The sequence below is a fragment of the Anoplopoma fimbria genome, chromosome 9 (genome assembly GCF_027596085.1).
Source record: "Anoplopoma fimbria isolate UVic2021 breed Golden Eagle Sablefish chromosome 9, Afim_UVic_2022, whole genome shotgun sequence".
Classification (NCBI taxonomy): Eukaryota; Metazoa; Chordata; class Actinopteri; order Perciformes; family Anoplopomatidae; genus Anoplopoma; species Anoplopoma fimbria.
The window spans coordinates 28,201,705-28,221,512 of record NC_072457.1 but is presented as its reverse complement, the minus strand read 5'-3'; positions in this window follow the sequence as shown (position 1 = coordinate 28,221,512).

Genomic DNA, 19,808 nt, shown 5'->3' with positions numbered 1-19,808 from the left:
TGGCATATGCTGTATTTAGTCACAGTTATTGTGAAATTCGTTGATGCTTTTATTCAAATTTAATTCACAGTGAGCTTGGGTTTGGCGTCTGGTTCGAGGACTAGTTTCAACCTGACGTTAACCGACTCTTTCTCTAACCACTTAGCAACAGAGAGCACTGCTGCCGACTCTATTTGTGGCAAGGTTTTTAGGATGCTTGTGTAATTTGACGCCTGCACTGCTGTTAATGCCCTCTCAACACTCAAATGACATCACTTCCCGATTACATCATCCTATCTTCGCAGGCAAAAGAAACACGTAAATGTCGCCAGTAAAGCGGATGAATGTTTTGACTTTGTGTTTGATGAGAGTGAGGAACACTAATGGTCTGAGGGCCCGTGTGACCAAACGTGCACACATACACGCACGGCATGTGAATGCTTGTGCTTTTACGTTATTTCGTGGAAGTGTTTATATATTTGTGTGTGTTTGACAAACTACAGAGAGGTAGCAGCTGTAGGAGCCATGGGGGCCCCGGGCTTTATAAGACGTCAGGTCCAGCTGGACGCCTCCAGGGGAGGTCAGGATGTGTTGACAGCTTCCTGAAGCAGATGAGAGGGCAGAAGTGACTCTGCCTCTCATCCCCAGCTTATGTGGATGTCTCTGAAGATGGCACAACACATCACATCAGGTTTCATCTGTAATTAACACTTTTCAAGGGTTTGTTGAAGGGCAGGTGTGTATGATGGGGGGGCGTGTGTGTATGTGTAGGCACGTGTCATAAATGTTAAAATGGCCAGACGTCATTCTGTTAAAGTGTGTGCACGCAGAGCCGATGTGCATTTGTACTCCTTACAGTTTGAGATCTTATTCATATAAAACAAAAGCCCTGGTATTAATGCCTGCGTGTAAAGGTTACAAAGTCGACATTTCACATCACTCCCCCTCTCATGCAAATGGCCATTTTAAAAGACAACATTTAGAAGATGAGCTCACAGGTTTTATCCTCCAGTTCAATTATCTTCATGTCGAACCAGCTGAGTGATGACAGATTACCTCACGGTCGCTCCATCCTTCTCTCACAAAGAGATCTACAGGCCATCAGTGCCGCTGGCCCTCATCATTTACAGCCTTGAAAAACCTCCTCCAGGTTCAAAGGTCAGAGGCAGCTGTGATCCAGGCAGCCATCCCACGATCTAGGTGCCTTCCTCCTCGCTTGGCAGCTTCCATATTGATTTGATTAGCTGCTAATTAAAACTTGGCAGGCTGGGCCGGGCACAAAGGAGATCGCTCAATTAGCGGGGTGTCAGAGAATCTAATTCTCTCTCTTTCAGCCTCTCCCTCTGTCTTTCTCCCCCTCTCCCATCCTACTCTATCACACATCTCCATTCTGTTTAATGACTATAAAGGATGAGTGAATAGGGAGGGAGGATAACTCTCTGAGGAAAGAGATCGAGCACTCTCAAGGAGCTAAAAGCATCCAGCCCTGTAATCCTTAAACTAATCTTTGCTTAAAGATGCAGTTTGTAAGTTGTAAAGAAAGCGCTGGCTGCCAGTGGACGTTTGTTTGGGCATGTTGCCTCCAGCGCGCCGTGATGCCTGCTACCTTCTCTTCTCTTCTCCTGGCAAGTCACACACAAGCTGTTGCAGTTTTAGTGGTGTGCCTCAGGGAGAAAGAGTTATGAGCTTTAAGATCCTCTTTTTGAGTTTGTCAAGACACCACATTTCTTTACCTCTTTAGAAGGGAAGTATTCTATTGTGAAGGCTGTTTTCACTGAGGAGTTTCATGTGTTTATCCGGCTCATTTCATGCTAACATTTGACGTATTTCTTTCTGAACTTATGTCTCACAAACTGCGTCTTCGAGGAAATAGCTCTGATAGAATAACAAGCTGCGGCTCTGGGTCCTTTTGGTGCTGAATGTGCTCCTTGCTGAATTCATCCATTTAGCCAAAATGACTGACTGCCTTGCTATCTTAGACCTTTGTCAGCCTCTGTCTTCAGTCCACAGAGAGAAGAGGACAAGGGGAGGATTTAAACTGTAATACCATTGTTATTGAATAGAGTCCTTTGAGGCAGCAAATCAGGTCTATTTGAGGCTACAGGTGTATGAGCAGATTCTTCTCAACATTTTGAAATAAATGTGCTCTAATTCTTTCATTTTGTAAACCACACAGAGTGTAATATATGCTGAAGAGAGGGAGGCAAAAGGGATGTACAACTGGGACTATTTGTTTGTGTTGTTTTCAGTTAGCAGCAGGAGACTTGACTTTTTGGATTCTTGTTTGCTTCCAGCGACTCTGCGTCTCCGGAGTCAGCTCCCACGTGAACCCCATTGCGTTTTCGATCTGCTCCCCACCAACTTAAACTGGGGGAGTTATCATTGTCAAAACAGATTTTGATACTGTATTAGACTCTCTGATATATATCAAAATATACAAGCACACACACATCCATGGGCGATGTTCTCTATAGGAAGGAGGGCTGTTAAAGATTTCAAGATGGATAAGGAGAAACTTTTTGCTGCTGGCAACAGAAAGAAAGAGTCAGAGAGCAAAGGGCAGATGAAATTGTATAAAAAATCCATCGTATCTGGTTTATGTAAGAAATTAATTTAGTTTTGTTCACTTTATAAGCCCGTGAGGCTGCAAATGAAGAACACCTCCCAAACTCACACCCACACACACAAATACATAACAGCTCTCCTAAATGTCCGTATTGTTAAGCCTGGTTGTCACCATCCTCCTGTTCCTGCCAAACTGGACACTGCATTCATTAGTCAGCCTCATACTCTTATATAATTTTTACAAGCAGCAGCAGACTATATGTGACTGCAGAGACCGGCTACTTCCAGTTAAGCCTGGTCGGGTTGTTACTGCAGGAGAGCTGGCTCACCTCGGACCTGACTGACTCTGACTTTTATACCGTTCCTCCATTTTACAGTAGAGCAGTGCAGCCTAAAATGTCAGCAGTCACCATTTGCCAGTGGCAATCACTCATAGACTGGCACTGATTAGCTTTGAATAAGCCTGAATGTCACTCTGGTCTGTGGTGTACATAGTAGGCTATTGTCTGGTGCCTGGATGCACACTAGGAGGATATCCCCGTGACATGTGTGGATAATGTGGACGGATTAGTCCTGTCATTTATACAAAGGGACTCCTACAGATTATGCCCCTGCAATGTACCTGTGAAGCTGATGGCAATATACCAATATATTATCCATACTGTGGTCGGAGACTATATATCATCTGGGATTCTGTAATCTATCTTAAATTCTAAATTTTCTAATTTTAAAGGCCCAGTACACCTATTTTTTCAAACAGCTTTGTTACAATGAGCAATGGAGCTCAACACAAACGCAAATGTTTCTGCCACCATTTGAACAGTTTGTTTTTTTCTTGAGAATTTTTCTGCATTTGTGCAATTTTGTGCTCTTGGCTGGTTTGGCTGGAATTGGGCTTAGTTGGCAAAAGGGGGTGTTGCATACTTTCCAACACCAATCAGGTCTCCGCCATATTTGAATCCAAATGTGATGACAGCATGGACGTGTTATAAGAACTGGATATTGGACTCCAAAATAACGTTCATTCTTTTAAATGAAAATTGCTTGGCCAGTGCATAAACCAAGAGAGTTTTCTTGCTTCTGGGTTTACATCTGCTCTCTTAAAACCATGGATGACAGTTGAAGGGTTTTTTGCTCATGTTGTCAGGCCACTATCAATCAAATCTGATCAAACCACAATGACACAATGAAGGGTATTAGTTGACTATTTATATAATAATAAATTACACCAAAGAATGTTGTTTTACCCAAAAGTTAACACTAATTATTGCCTTTTTAGTCGTGAATATTTAATTTCAAAGAGAAATACTTTAACCTCTACTTTAACCTCTTGGAGGCAGCAAACACAACTTGGGAACACAGCAGTTGATTGAGGTGATAACAGATTCAGGTGATTATTCTCTGTACATTCATCAATACAAGCAACCACTTTCACATTGTCATATTGATTTCACATTGTCAAATTTGATACATTGGGGTCATAATTAGATTGTCCTAGCTGAAAAATCAAGAATATATTCATATCCAAATTAGGAGCCTCACAATCATTCCCAAAATATGATTTTTTTTTTTATATCAACAATATTCAATCATCTCTATTATTTTTGTGACAGTCAGCTACAGCCACAAAAGAGAGTGTTGTTGTACGACAAAAATTAAATTCGAATGGACAAAATAATTTAATGAAATAAAATAATTGAGTGGTTTCTAGCAATTAAAGGTTATGGGTTTAATTTGCCCAGGCGTTGAGACTCCTGCCTAGACCCCAATGTCCAAAACAATGGAGATGAATTCAGTCTCTTGTGCACACAGGACTGAAAAACAACAACATCTGTATTCAGAAGGAGTGACTACGTTTAAGTGAACAAACTATATAGACAATATTGCTACTGAGCTACAAGTTTAAATGGCTTTTTCAAATTAATATTCTAAATATAATTATAATAATAATAATAATAATAATAATAATATTCTAAATTGTTAACTTAGTTTTCTACTGGTGGCGGACTTGTTCCACTTAGCGAACACAACATCCCTCCCTCATTCCTTTAACCACCGTCATAAAATATTCGTATTGCAATATTTGCCCATTATCCAAAACATTTTTTTCATTTGCAAGTCTTTCATAATGTTTAAAAGTAGGTGTGTTCTCCGACCAGAAATGTGAGTTTTCTTTTGGGCATGTATCTGTACCCAAGCCTTGTCGTCTGCTGTAAAAACAATGAAACAAATATTCCTAATGCACTGTATATATTTCCAAAGAATGCTCCTAAACCTGGATAACATCGGCATATTCTATATTTCTTAATCCAAAAATGTTAAATCCAGAATAAAAACTAATAAAGAATATTCAAAAACTGTCAAGTATCACTCTGGATAATCCCCCGAACATATAATCCACACATTTCATTGGTACTACTTCTACAGAAAGCAGTTCCAAAGAAAACTAGCCACCATGAGGACTTTTCCTTTTCTATTTTCAGCCTATTGTGTGTAAATGTAATGGATCAGAAAAACACGGATCGGAACCCAAGCATTGTAATGCCACTCTGGGTGTTCATCATTTTAGCTTAAAAATACAATCTCTAAAAAAGTCAGAGTGTGTGTGTGACAGAGAACAAAAGGGCACGTGAAAAGGACAGAGATAAAGAGAGAGTGTGTGCGAGACAGACAGAGAGTCCATGCAGATCGTAAGAACATCTAGCCATAATACAAAAAGAGAAACTGAAAGCCCACACAGTGTGTTTGCGCGTGTGTGTGTGTGTGTGTGTGTGTGTGTGTGTGTGTGTGTGTGTGTGTGTGTGTGTGTGTGTGTGTGTGTGTGTGTGTGTGTGTGTGTCAGGTGACAGAGATGGATGGGGACATGAGCAGATCCTGTTAATGAAGGACTGATAAGTCCCTATTTCCTGGGCCTGGGTTAATTGTGCCTACAGATAAAGGGTAATAAATTGTCAAGGGGTAATGGCAGGAGCCTGGGCTGGGCCCTGTTCCACATTCATCATGACCGGCTGGATCTGTGAGCCTGGAGAGCAGGAAGGACTGAAAGACTGGTAGAGGCATGCAGGCAGGGAGGGAGGAAAGAGGGAGAAGAAACCTCACAGGGATGGAAGAGGATATGAAGCTGGTCTGTCTTACTTACAAGTCTTCTGCAGTGGGTCGTGCTGTGTTGGAGCAAGGACAAGAGATGACCTGGTAATGAAGCTTATGAGACAAATGAGAGGAAGATAGGGTGACTGTTCAGTGGGCAATTTAGGTATTCCACCATTAAAGGATTAATAAAACAGTCTTATCATAAAATTAGGAAACTTAAAATGTAACACAATTCCTTACTGCATACTGACTGTAAAAGTACGTCTGTTACTTAAAATGTCAATCTGAGGTTTAAATGATGGTCTTTTTAAGTCATTATCTATTGCAGAAGGAGGTAGCTATATTTCTATACTTGCTGTATTACGAAATGGGTGTCTATGGCGACATTCTTGGAAAAATGCTGTATTGCAGTTTTTCTTGATTTTATACTCACAAAAAAATGTACTGCACTTAGTTCTGAAAAGTTGAAGCATGTGTAGCCACAAAAAGACTCAACTTCATCGTTTTCACTCAAAAAGAAACTCTTGATCAGGAGGGTTGCCAAAGTTAAAAGCTACCAAACAGTGTGAAACAAACTCCATAACAAGAAGTTCTTAAGTAAAAATACTTGAATAACACGAGTGCTATCAGTAAAATGAACATTAAGTAGCTAAAGTAAAATGAGACATTCTGCAGAAAAATGGCCCCTGTCATATATTTTTTATACTTTCATATTTCAGACATTGTTAATACATATAAACTGCATTTTTCTGGTGTAGCTGGTTGCAGTGTAACGACTACTTTATATACATTTACTGAGATTAATATTTATTAATAATTATATTTTAATCTTGTATCATGTTTTCTTATGTAAAACTTAATCTTATCTAAAAGTAAGTAGTAACTATAACTGTAAAATAAATGCAGTGCAGTCAACTGTATATTAAAAAAGAAAATTTAAAAACCCAAATTAGTATAAAAATGTATTACTTAATATTCTTAAAACTGAGTAAATGATGACTTTTTGCATTAAGGCAGCAGTGGTGCACAGTATGGTTGCAGCTGTGGCGGACGATAATGGTCGTCTAATCTGTTCACATGTATTCTACAATGATGTTGCTTTCTGTTGGAAACCTTGTGTTTCCAGTTTCAGTAATTGTTTCCAGGTTTTTAGATATTATACAATCGCTTGTAAGAAGTTTATGTGACCCACTGTGCTCATAAAATCTTTCCAAATCTAATTTAATAATGTAAAAATTGCACTTTCATCCAAGTAACACCAAGGCTGATTCTTAGTTCCTGAAAGGTGGTTCTCGGAAAAAAGTGATGTGGAGATACATTGATATTACATTTGCTGTAACATGTAATATATTCAGATAAACAGTCACACATGGCATTAGTGAGCTGTAGTTCATTACATAAAGAAACACTTCAACAGTGCATGTTTTAGTGGGACTCAGCATGCCACCTCAGCAGCATGACAGATCACTTCTTCACACTGAGAGATTGTGGTGGTTGGAGGTTGGTGTTGTGGCTGAAGGATGATGCATCCCACACATTATACAGCCGAGCTGCTCCCACAGAGGACGTTGATGTCCCCACCATGCGATGATGACACTCAATGCGTTGTGACATATGATGTGTGTACAAACAGTAAGCACATAGGCTGGGTCCTTTTGACTGTTTTATGTGGGTCACACACGGTGTACTGGGGCGCAGCAGGGAAGTAAGGACGTTTTTCATGCAACCCATAAAGGAAGGAAAAACAATGCCCTTGAGATGTGACTGCTTGTCTCACAGGAAATCACCACGCAGAGTTATGTGGTGTACGTCCATGACATTGAACCATGAAAATAGTTGCGCTCCAACGTGTTCTTCCTTTTCTAGCCTGCATTCAGTGACCTTTTCCCCTCTGACTATTCTCTTCTCATTGAATCTCATTCTGCCAACCAGTAGAGTTACAAAAGCATTTGAACAAGAGTGAAAATGGTGCGTAAAGTAGAAGTGAAGTCACATTGCAAGTGTAGGGTTAAACTTCCCTGTGTTTGTTTGTGTTTCTATCCAGGGAATGAAAGAGGGTTAGGAGAATCTGTGATATTTGAAAATCTGTCATCACAACTTTCATCCCTTACAACGAGAAGTCTAATAAAATATAAAAATATTATGGCAAAGAAAAATTTGATCTAATTAATTAATAATAATACTTAATAATAATTCATTAATTAAGTCTTATAACAAGTATTGTTCATGTTGCCCAAGCCTGATATATCTTATTCCTATGTGCCACAGAGCTCTATTACTGACCAGAAACTACCAAATGCACATCAATGAGCCACACTGCTGCATTGACACGTTCCTTCATTGTGATGAATATGAGCACTGCAGTTTCTTTTGAGTCGATCCCACATACACCTTCCTGCTGCTGGAAATATTCACTAGAGCACAAAATGTGGATTTATCGAGCCCTGACAATAGTCCCCAGCAAATGTACTATTTATTCCTGTTTGTGTAACATTTGCCAAAAACAATAGTGGCCTGCTATTTGAGGAAATAACTCAGCTGGTAATAAAAAATAAAATAGAAATTTGTGAACAGTTTTTGAAGATTTAAATCTTCAGTAGGAGGTTTCTAAAGGGTTTTTATGGGGTTTATTGAGTAACAAACTTAAAGAATGTTGCCATCCTAATTCTTTAAATAACAGTTGAGGGAAAAGTAAAACATAAAATGCAAATTCTCTCTCATTTAAAAACAAGCATTAAAACATGCACATAAAAGAGGAGGAGAGAAGAAAATTGCTTTTGACTAGCAAAAAGAAGCAAGATGGGAGCGGAGGAGAATTTCACAGTACAGAGGAGATGACAGTGGATATCAAGGGAAGGAGGAGGAGATGAAAGTTAAAAAAGGGAAGCGAGGAGATGGAGAACCAATGACTGCTCAAATTCATTTGTTCTCTTCCCCCTCTCTACCTGGTTGCACACACCTTCTCTACGCTCCAGCAGCCAGTGTTCACAGCTATAAATCTTGGAGTGGCATTTTGTCCGGCGAGTCCCACGTAAACACGGCCAGCGAAATGTCAGTGCAGAAGGCAGACAAGCCTGACTTAGGAAGAGGGAGAGTAGAGGCAGTAATGTCACCACACTTTAACACACCCGCCATCAGTCTTCATGACATTTAAGAGATCTATTCCTCGATCCCTGTGGCCACGGCGCACAAATGAAAAGTTTGGGGAGGAAGATGCAAGGACCTGATGAGTCAGGGAGTTTAATAGGTTGATCTGATCCCAAACAAAAGGCTTTTTCCCTCAACTCATGTGTATTTTTTCCTGTTATACCAGTCAGCAGGTTTCCCAGCGTGACAACAGCTTCAAATAAAAAATGAGACGAAGTGTGCACTCTGGAAGGTAAATCCATGACGTAATATTTTATTTATACATTTTTATTTACACTCTCCTCTATCCAGGTAGGTCATTTAAAAGCACATTCCTCACAACACTCATGCTGTTTTGTCTTTCAATTGTCAGCCTAACTCTATCTGTGCAACAAAACACCACTGAGGACAGTCCGACCTCTCAGGACACAACATTCACGTCCTTTTTCTCATCATTTTTTCTTTACATAACTCGGGGCCAACTTGGCAGAAAGCATAGTTAAAGCTGTTTGGAAATAACAAGCATCCAAAGCTAAATAATTGATCACAAATTAAAAATGAAATCATATGAAATGCTATCATCTCCTCTGGCGTTCTTTTATTAACCTCCCTAGCTGCTGCATGGGGGTTGTATTGATTTCCAAATGAATAATTGAGAAAGTCGGCTTAACTGCCCTTTTCAAATCTCCCTGGCCTCCTCTCTGATTCACTTCACCTCCCTCCCTCTCGTCTTTCTTCCCTCGTGATCTACGTGTTCCCCTTATCATTCCATCTCCTCCCCTCTCACCTATTCCTCTTGTACCCTTTTCTGACCTTCTCCTCCCCTACTTTTCCCTTTCTCATCTCTCCTCTCCTCTTGCACTGCTGATGTGGATCCTGTTCTGTGACGGGTTGTCCAGGAGGGAATGGGTTGCTCGCATGGCTGGCCAGCCGGCCTCCGTGTATCATCCGTCAGCAAGACACACTGTTGTTTTAGAGTTCTGCTGGGAGCTGTCTCCTTGTCTCCGTCTCTTTCTCAGTTGCTTTACCCTCCTCATACACACACAAACACACACTCCTTGTCTTTCTCCTTCTTCGTCTCTGCTCCGTCCTCAGTCTCCCTCCGTTCCCTCTCCTGACTTATTTCCACTGTACATCTTAACTCGAACACACAGCTGATCAGCATTTTGAAATCGACCCAAGGCTCTTTGCTCCAAGTGAATCGATGGCTGAGACTTGGACTGAATAATCCTAATGTTTTAATTCAACAGAGGGGAAAATGTCTGCTTTGTTTTAGGATGAAGCCTTATTTTTGAAAACTGAATCCTTTTGTCTTTTTTTAATAGAGATGTTTCAATTTCATAAGTGGCAGTGGGTTTTTACAGGTATATTATGATCATTTCATTTGTTTACTGTCACGGTTGGTGTGTGGACCCAAGAGCAGTACGACGAGGATAAAGTTGTTTAAAACTTTCTATACATTCAAAACATTACCAACATATCCGTGTTTTGAAGAAAAAAGTAAAAAAAATCATAATATTTCAAGAAAATATCTACCTTCCCTATAATACCAAAACTAAAAGAAAACACCTCTGATCATCCAAAAACTCTTGTTCTAGTATAAAACTACATCCAGTGTTATTTTTGCTTGTGCTAGTGAGCCATAACTATCCTACATTCTTTAATGCTAGTTGGCTACATCAAATAACATTTAAGAATGGCACAACAGACCGTCAATAGTTTTTAATAATATCTTCTAATACTGTGCATATATCAGTTTTTATTTCATTTTGTGTAAAATTGCTTCAGTCAATGCGAATGTAGACACTGCGTTGCGCCACACACTCTGCCTTCTCCAGTCACCTCACCACCACAGATAGCTGTCATATTGATAGCTCTCAGTTTCCAGCTGTTTCACAAAATTTAGATGCAGAGAGATGGTGGGCTTTAATTACAAAGGTTTGAATCTCGTTGACCTCATAGCGGGCTATGGCTGTGCTGTACACATCAGAAAGATTATCCAAAGATAATGTGAAACAGTCAAAATAAGGTAGGGACATGTTGCTACCGTCCAGATGAAAACCTACGCCCTTGAAAATGATCTTGTAAACTTTTGAAAAAATCCGGTCAAACACATTTCTCAAATCCAACTTCAGTCCAGCATCTCAATTTACAAATCGGCTGTAAACAACATCAGCGCACGGAAAAAAAAGGTCTTGGCCCAGATATCAACTGGCCACACCAGAACCCCAGAAATGAAGCCCCTCCTGGGACTTGCAGTTTAGTTAACAAAAATATAAATCAACTAGATGATCAACGTAAAAGAAAGATACTGCTCATTTGTTCCCCTTGTGGTTTAGGGTGGTACAAACTGGACCTACTGTGAAAATAATCTGGGGGAAAATGTGTGATCTACAAGTGTTTGTACCAGAGAGTTGAACTTTCTGGGACACACAGGACAAACTCTGGTTGAAGGATAGGTAGACAGGGGGGAATTAAACTGCCAGACTTGTCTTTCTATGCTGGTTTCCCCCTCTGTGTTTCACGATTTGAGTCCAGACTTTGAAATGTATGACTAACACTGAACAAGGCAGCAAGACAATGAATGACAGTTTCCTGTATTACTTCAAAGAAAATCTGGTTCTTTGTCCAACATCTATAAACCTTCTCCACTGTTTTTATATTTTATTTTTCATGTCTGCTTTATGTATGGTAGATCTCTGTGGATGCTTTCCATTCTCCTTCTTCATACATACGTTTATGTAAACTGTGTATGAACTCACATTAATCTCAGTTGGGTTTCCTCACCTGAGGTCATGTTTTTTTTCCCCCGTGAGAGTAAAAGCTTGTCTCTACTGCTCACACACACCTTTTCTCAGCAGGTGTGTAAGAGGACACTCGACGGATGCCTTCCCCCAGCTTCTCTGATCAATATGCCATGTGGCCTTGGCCCACTTCTCGCTCTTAACGTTCCTGGTGTTGTTATCCGTCCGACTGCTGATGTTTTCAGACACTTCCTCATGAAACACTGGCACCTACCTGTCACCCTCACTGCTGCTCCCACAGCATCTAGCACCAAGCCCTGCTGCATCTCCTGCCCGCTCGCTCTCTTTCTTGCTGTCAGTGAGCTGTTATTGAAATATTTAGCACCCACTCCAGCTCACAGGCGTGTACTGCCTTTCTTCTGCCTGGCTGGAAATGTGTTGGCCCGGCAGTATAAGTTGGAACCGTGCAGCATGGAGGTGCTTCAAATCCGATTTGACTGTTAAGGATCTTTTTCTACCATTCGTCGGATGTGCAGCTGAGAGACTGCTGCTCTCCACGGAGTAGCAAGAGCGTGTTGGCCCTGAAAAATGATGTCATTATTCTGTCAATTAGAGAAAAGATAGGAGAGATAAGTGTCATTACCAGCCAGCTGGTGATCAAAGTCTAACCATTTCCATCTCGTTTAAATCTTTTAGTGGCTGGTGATAGTGGCTTCAAATGGTTGTTTCTAAGCCACAGTTTCAGATCGATTCTCATCTCAGCTTGAGTGTTTCACAGGCAGCAGTGTAGGTTTTTAAAAGTCACAAGGAAACAACATATTCAGTGGTGCTGCTGAATGTTGCAAGGAAGAATTGTTTAGGCACAACAGTAGGACCATAACAAGCATGCAGGGAGAGAGTCAGTGAAGCTCATCGCATATTCAGTGTAGCTGATAAAAGAATACATGCATATCCTTGAGCTGTCACAAATTATTTTGTGACAGCTATACATACTATACTCGACATACTATACTATGACATTTTTTCGACCTTTTTCGACATACTATACCAGTGATTCTTAACCATGGGGCCGCGGCCCACGATTGGGCCGCAAGCGCCACCTAGAGGGCCGCAAAAAACTTTCAGTTTTGCACCTGTGGGCCGCAAAGGTTATCAATTGAAGACACCAGAGATATTACTGTTATCCATTAGATGCAATATAGCTTCCCACCACTTGGTGGCGGTAATGTGTCAGTCAGTTGTTTAACGAGCTCCAGTAAGTCAGCCAGCCGCCAGAAAGCCAGCCACGAAAGTTATGGAGAAGTATTTTAAACGAAAAAATGAAGACGAAAATGGTGCCAAACCCCTGCAAAAGTCAAAATATTTGCAAAAGTACAATCCTGACTTCATTAAGTATGGCTTTGTGAACGGAGGTAATGAGGCAGAGCCGAGAGCCCAGTGTGTGGAGTGTGAGCTAACGCTTTCCAACGAAACACTGAAGCCTTCAGAACTACAGCGCCATCTGTTGACCAAACATCCAACGCTCATGGGAAAGCCGGTGGAATTTTTCAAGAGAAAGGAAAATGGACTACAGATGCAGAAAAGGTCTATCGTGTCACTGACTGGCAACTCCAAATGTGCTTTGAAAGCCAGCTACCTCGTAGCCAGACATGTGGCACAAAGTAAGAAACCGTTCACCATAGCGGAGGAGTTGGTTCTGCCTGCCGCTGTGGATATGTGCCGTGAGATGATTGGAGAAGAAGCTGCAAAGAAGCTGCTGACCATCCCACTCTCAAACGACACTGTGAGTCACCTTATCGGGGACATGGCCTCATTACATTACAGTCATTTAGCAGACGCTTTTATCCAAAGCGACTTACAGTCAGTAGTATATTACATATCATTCACCCATTCACACACTGATGACAGGCTACCATGCAAGGTGCCACCATCAGACTCTAACTAACATCCATGTAACATCCAGTCCACACCGATGGCAAGCCTTCAGGAGCAACTTGGGGTTAAGTGTCTTGCCCAAGGACACATCGACTGCCGAAGCCGGGTATCGAACCACCGACCCTCTGAGTGGAGAACTACTTTGCTCTCCACTACGCCACAGCCGCCTCAGACATACAGCATCAGCTTCTGGAAAGAATCAAAAGTAGCCCATTTTTCTCTTTGCAACTAGACGAGTCCACTGATGTCACGAATGCTGCACTGCTGCTGGTTTTTGTTCGCTATCGCTGGGACAGTAGTTTGCACGAAGACATACTGTTTTGTGGAGAGCTACAACAACACGGCTCAGGAATGTTTCCGCTGCATGGATGACTACTTCACTGAGAACGGCCTGGACTGGCAAAACTGTGTTGGGGTGTGCAGTGATGGTGCAGCGTCAATGACTGGCAGGCATAACGGCGTCGTCAAGCAGATACTTGATCGTGCACCAGAAGCTAAATGGACCCACTGTTTTCTCCACCGTGAAAGCCTTGCAGCAAAAAATATGTCACCAGAGTTGCATGAGGGTGATGGATGTAAGTGTGAAAACCATCAACTTCATTAAAAGTAGAGCTGTGAACTTGCCAAGCTTTGTGAGGACATAGAAGCAGATCATGTCCAGCTGCTCTATCACAGTGAGGTGAGATGACTCTCAAGAGGACTGGTCCTCAAGCGTTTGTTTGAACTGAGGAATGAGGTCTTCTCTTTTCTCACTGAGAAAAAATCTCCTCTGGCACATTACTATGCCAACACAGAATTCACAGCTAAACTTGCCTACATCTGTGACATTTTTTCACTGCTGAACCAGCTGAACATCTCACTGCAAGGAAGAAATAGCAACATATTTGTTGTTGCAGACAAAGTTCAAGCTTTCAGGAGGAAACTTGCTTTGTGGACTAAGAGGGCCCAGGAAAAGAGGATGGACATGTTTCCACTTTTGTCTGACATTTTTCCTCAGGTGAAGATCAGGGACTCAGCACCTCTCACAACTGGCAGAGAAATGTGATGAATACTTTCCTGAGGATCCCAGAGACGGACACGTGGATTTTGGACCCATTTTCTGTGGATCCCACTGAAAATGATGTTGCTTTGCCCTCACATCTGGAATCCCAGCTTCTGGAAGTTTCCACCGACAGCACTTTAAAGTTGCAGTGGGGCGAACTGGAACTGGGCTCCTTCTGGATTGCTGTCTCAAAGGAGTACCCATGTCTACCACTGAGGGCTGTGAAACTCCTTCTCCCATTCACAACTACATACCTGTGTGAATCAGGATTCTCCACTGTGGCCACAACTAAGACCAAAGCCCGAAACAGACTCAGAGCAACACTGGAGGCGACTCTGAGAGTGAGCCTTTCCCCCGTTCCACCCAGACTGGATCTGATCGTGTCTGAGAGGCCCAAGTGTCTCATTAAGAGGTGAACATAAAGAGGTAGTTGTAACTGTTGTGACTGTTGTTAATGTTCATTATATATAAATAAATGTATTTGTAATGATCACATTGTATCATGTCATTTATTTGACAGGGTTGTTGCTTGTTAAACTGTAAGTGGATTTGATTTAGTTATTGAATACAAATCAAACCAAGAGTGAGATCAATTAGTTAAACCAATACAGTGTTAACTTTGTACTTGAAAAGTTGGGCCCCGAGGTCAAAAAGGTTAAGAACCCCTGTACTATACTATGACATTTTTTTCGACTTTTTTTCGAGATACTATACTATGACTTTTTTTTTTTTTTGACATACTATATGATGACTTATTTTTTTCAATCTGGAATAGTTAAATAAAGATATAGCTCAACGGGTAGTGACATACTATACCATGACGTTTTTTCGACATACTATACTATGACTTTTTTCTGTTTTTCCGACATACTGTACTATGACTTTTTTTCTACTTTTTTTGACATACTATATGATGACTTCTCTTTCGACATACTATACATGACTTTTTTTTTTAGACATACTGTACTATGACTATACTATGTACTATTTTCAACCTGGAATAGTTAAATAAAGATATAGCTCAATGGGTAGTGAGCAGGTCTCCTGAACTAAAATTGATTTGATCACAGTTCAAATCCCACATGCATGTTTTTTCGACATACTATACTATGACTTTTTCTGACATACTATACTATTTTTTACATACTGTACTATGACCTTTTCAGACATACTATACTATGACATTTTTTTTTTAACATTTTTTGGACATACTATACTATGACTTTTTTCTACATGACATACTATACCATGATTTTTATAACATTTTACTATACCATGACTTTTTCTAGTTTTTTTGACATACTATACTGTCACTTTTTTTTCGACATACTATACTAAGAGTTTTTTCTACTTTTTTTTTTTTTGACATACTATGTTATGACTTTTTTTCAACATACTATAACATTTTTTTTTACATACTATCCTATGACATTTCTTTTGACTGTTTTTCGACATACTATACTATGACATTTTTTCAAGTTTTTTCGACATACTATACTATGACATTTTTTTAGACATACTGTACCATGACTTTTTTTCGACTTCTTTCAGTATACTCTACTATGACTTTTTTTAACATTTTATTCTCCGACTCTTTTTAACATTTTGCTCTGACTTTTTTTATATTTTCTACTATGACTTTTTTCTGTCTTTTACTATACTATACATATTGTAACATGACTTTTTTTTCCAACATACTATAACATTTTTTTTTACATATTATACTATGACCTTTTTTCAACTTTTTTTCGACATTATACTATGACTTTTTTGGACATATACCATGACTTTTTTTCGACATACTATACTATACATTTTTTTTGACATACTATACTGTGACTTTTTTCGACCTTTTTCGACATACTATATCTTGACTTTTTTCCATATACTATACTAGGAATTTTGGGGGATTTATTCAACATACTATTCTATGATTTTTGGGGGATTTTTTTCGGACATACTATACTATGAATTGTTTTCGACACACTATACTATAACTTAGTATATGACTTTTATGGGTTTTGCTCCCCGAATGACTTTAAGCCTGCAGACTTCCACCGATTCCAGGTAATAATAACACACGACACTAAGGTGGAGAATACTTTCAATCACACAATACAGCGGTGGTTGTTGCAGACACACCTGATGGAGATCTGCGCTCTTCTGAGTGCCCCTTTCTAGTTGTTAATGTATTCAGTGGTGACATCCCAGGCTCTCTGTGGGCAGATGGCCATGATATTGTGGTGAGAGAGATGCCTATTATCACTGTTATTGCAATATCGCTCCCTTTCAGGGGTGCTAATTAATCAAGCAGCATGTGTCTCATTGAGCTAGAGTTAAAAGCTGAAGCTGATCATCACTGTGTTTATCGACCATAAATCTGAGTGATTTCCTCCCGACATCGGCAGGATAGCTTTTACTGTTTCACATTGCAGCCGAACAAATGTAGTACCGCTCATCCTGCTGCGGGTGAACAAGGCCGCATATTTCTCTTCACATCCGCCTTAACTGGAACGCCCACACATGCACGCAATTATATTTGCTTTCTCACTGAGTGACTCACTAACTTGCTTACTCATGAAATACATGCATTCACATTTACACTCACAAGTGAACAAGCGTACAGCAGAGTAAGCCAGGACTAATTAGTCCGACTGTCCCAAGTCATGGGACAGTAAATGGGATCTGCTGCCACTGTAGTGTTCCTCTTTTCAAGGGCTGTCAAACTTTCAACAGCACTATATCGGGATTGTGAGCCTCTGACACAGAAACACACACAGAGTTAACAAAAAAAGTCAGCTGATGCCGTAATAAAAACGAGTGTAGCTGCACTTCATAGCTGTATTTATGGGTGAGTAGTATGACTTGGGTTGCCCTGTTTATAGGAAGCGATCATTGGTTTGTAATTCCCTGTGGCCACATTATAAAGAGCTGTGTTGTGAAGTGGGTGAGAATCTCTGTGAGAGGACAATTGTTGAGGGTAATTTAGTGGAAAACATATGGTAGCAACTAGCTGTACCCACAGTTAACAATTCAACTACCTCAGTTTGACAGAGGGAAATACTTGAGGCATGACGTGATGATTGAAGCACAAAATGATTTCCAACTGTGAGGCATACAGAGATTGGACTTCAGGGAACACCTCCAGAGTATTGAAATTAATATATATTTTTTAACTTATTTTCTTAATTTATATAGTTTATGCATTATTGTGGTTGCTGAAAACATGGGCATTATCTGATATGCTAACGTGTTTGTAATTTTTTACACATCCATCAGACACAACATTAGAGTCATGTTTCTCACCACCGACATTTATTTGCTCTCTACCAACTACTGAGAAAAATGTTTCTAGCTAATAAATGTTCAACTATGTTCTTATGAACATAGTTGAACATTTATTAGCAAGAAACATTTTTCTAACAGTTGCTAATGGTCTGTCTGTTGTCTGGTGCTGAGCAGGGAGTGTACAGTGACTTTATTAGAGCTTTTCTTTTTTGCTGCAAACGGCCCCCTGCTACAGCTGGACATATGCTGATGAGTCATGAGAGTAGGCCAAAACAGGAAAGTTTCCATTCAGAAAACCAAAACAATGAGCTGAAAGACGCTAAAGCACTCCTTTAAGCTGAGGGGAACTACAGAGTTGGATGACAAATGTTTGTCGTTTTATATGAGCGACACCTTTCACATTACAGTCATGCAATCCATTGTTAATATTAACATTAGTATTTGTAATTAACAATGGAACAATGGACTTGTACTTTAAATCCCATTTTGCAAATCCAGACTTTTTTTATAACCACAGATAATTTGATTCGGAACCAACTTAATTTCTTTCCACTAAGTATAAATTTGAATATCCTTCAAATTAAAATGCTGAGTAAGAATTAAATGTGATGATCTCCATGAGTGAATTAAAATACTGTATTAGATGTATTACATTACCCAGTTAAATGGACATGGGACTATATTTGCAAAGCAACTTGTATTTAATTTAACAGTAGAGTAATTGTGGAAAGATGCTTCAGCAGGCTAAATACTTTAAGTCCAAATGAGCTGTTTTTCCATATCATTTTATTTTCAAAAAGCAGTCAGAGAAAAGTAAGACAAGCCAGTCAAGTACAACAAAACAAATCCCCCATTGGGAAGAAAATAAAAAATAAAAGCTGATAAAGACAGAAGGCCTGATGATATATACAACAGCAGACATCTTTTTGGTGTTGCAGGACCAGTGAATCACTCGACAAACTCATGGTATTCTTCACATGAGATCAAAACAAATAACAAAATAAAGTTGTTTTTTTCTTTAAATGGACAGAGAAGGTTCTAAAAGTCAGCTAAGGCACACAGAGCCTCCCCAGAACAAAATAACGGGGGAAACGTCAGTTCAGAGAAATTTGTGCAACATTTGCTCAACATTACATTCCAGCAAGAACAACAACAATCTGGCATGTTATTTTCTCTGAGAGGCAAATAGGACAAGGTTGTTGTCACAGCTGTCCAAAACATTGAAACAGGTTATGTACTTGATCAATAAACACCATCAATTCACTCGTTGTGTCCAGTTATTGACACCTCAAAAACTCTTAATAATTCAAAAGTAATTTTTACCACATCTGTATTTACATGTACAATACCTTTTAAACAATATTTCAATACAAAATACCTATGTACATCTTCTTCATTTGTTAATCATTTTGTTACAAAATAGGACTTCCACATTGAGTTACATTTATTTTATTCACCTTTTTCCATAACCGTCATTGAGCTTACATAATAATATGTTTTGAGTGAAGTAGTTGTTCTGATCAGGGTGGCACTATAAGTTAAAAGGTGACAGCAGAGGCTGGCCAGTGAAATAACAAAATTGTCCTTTACAGCCCAACCCAGAAACAGTGTAGATTTGATAGTGAAGGACACCTCGGATCAGCGAGGCAAGGTGAACTTGACATTAATGAACATTAATGTCTCTTAATCAGCTTGTGCAGAAACACTCACTTAGCTCGTGTGGTGGCTAAACAATGTTGACAATCACAGATTGAACGCCTTATTGGCTCCAGATGAAACTTGTTTCAGAGTCAAACAAATATCTGATTGTACCTCTTGTGGTCAGGATGTGTTGTGGTACAGAGCTTCCCTCAGTGTAATTAACTTTGTCTCAAATGTCCAGAGATTGTCTTGATGGCAGAAAAGGTACTTCAAATGTCTGATAAAGTTGATCTAATAAATTATGCATTTTGCAATCAAGACACGATATAATATTCACGTGAAATTGTACATTATTGTCACAGCATGAAGATCACTACCACTCACTATCATTCTGAAAC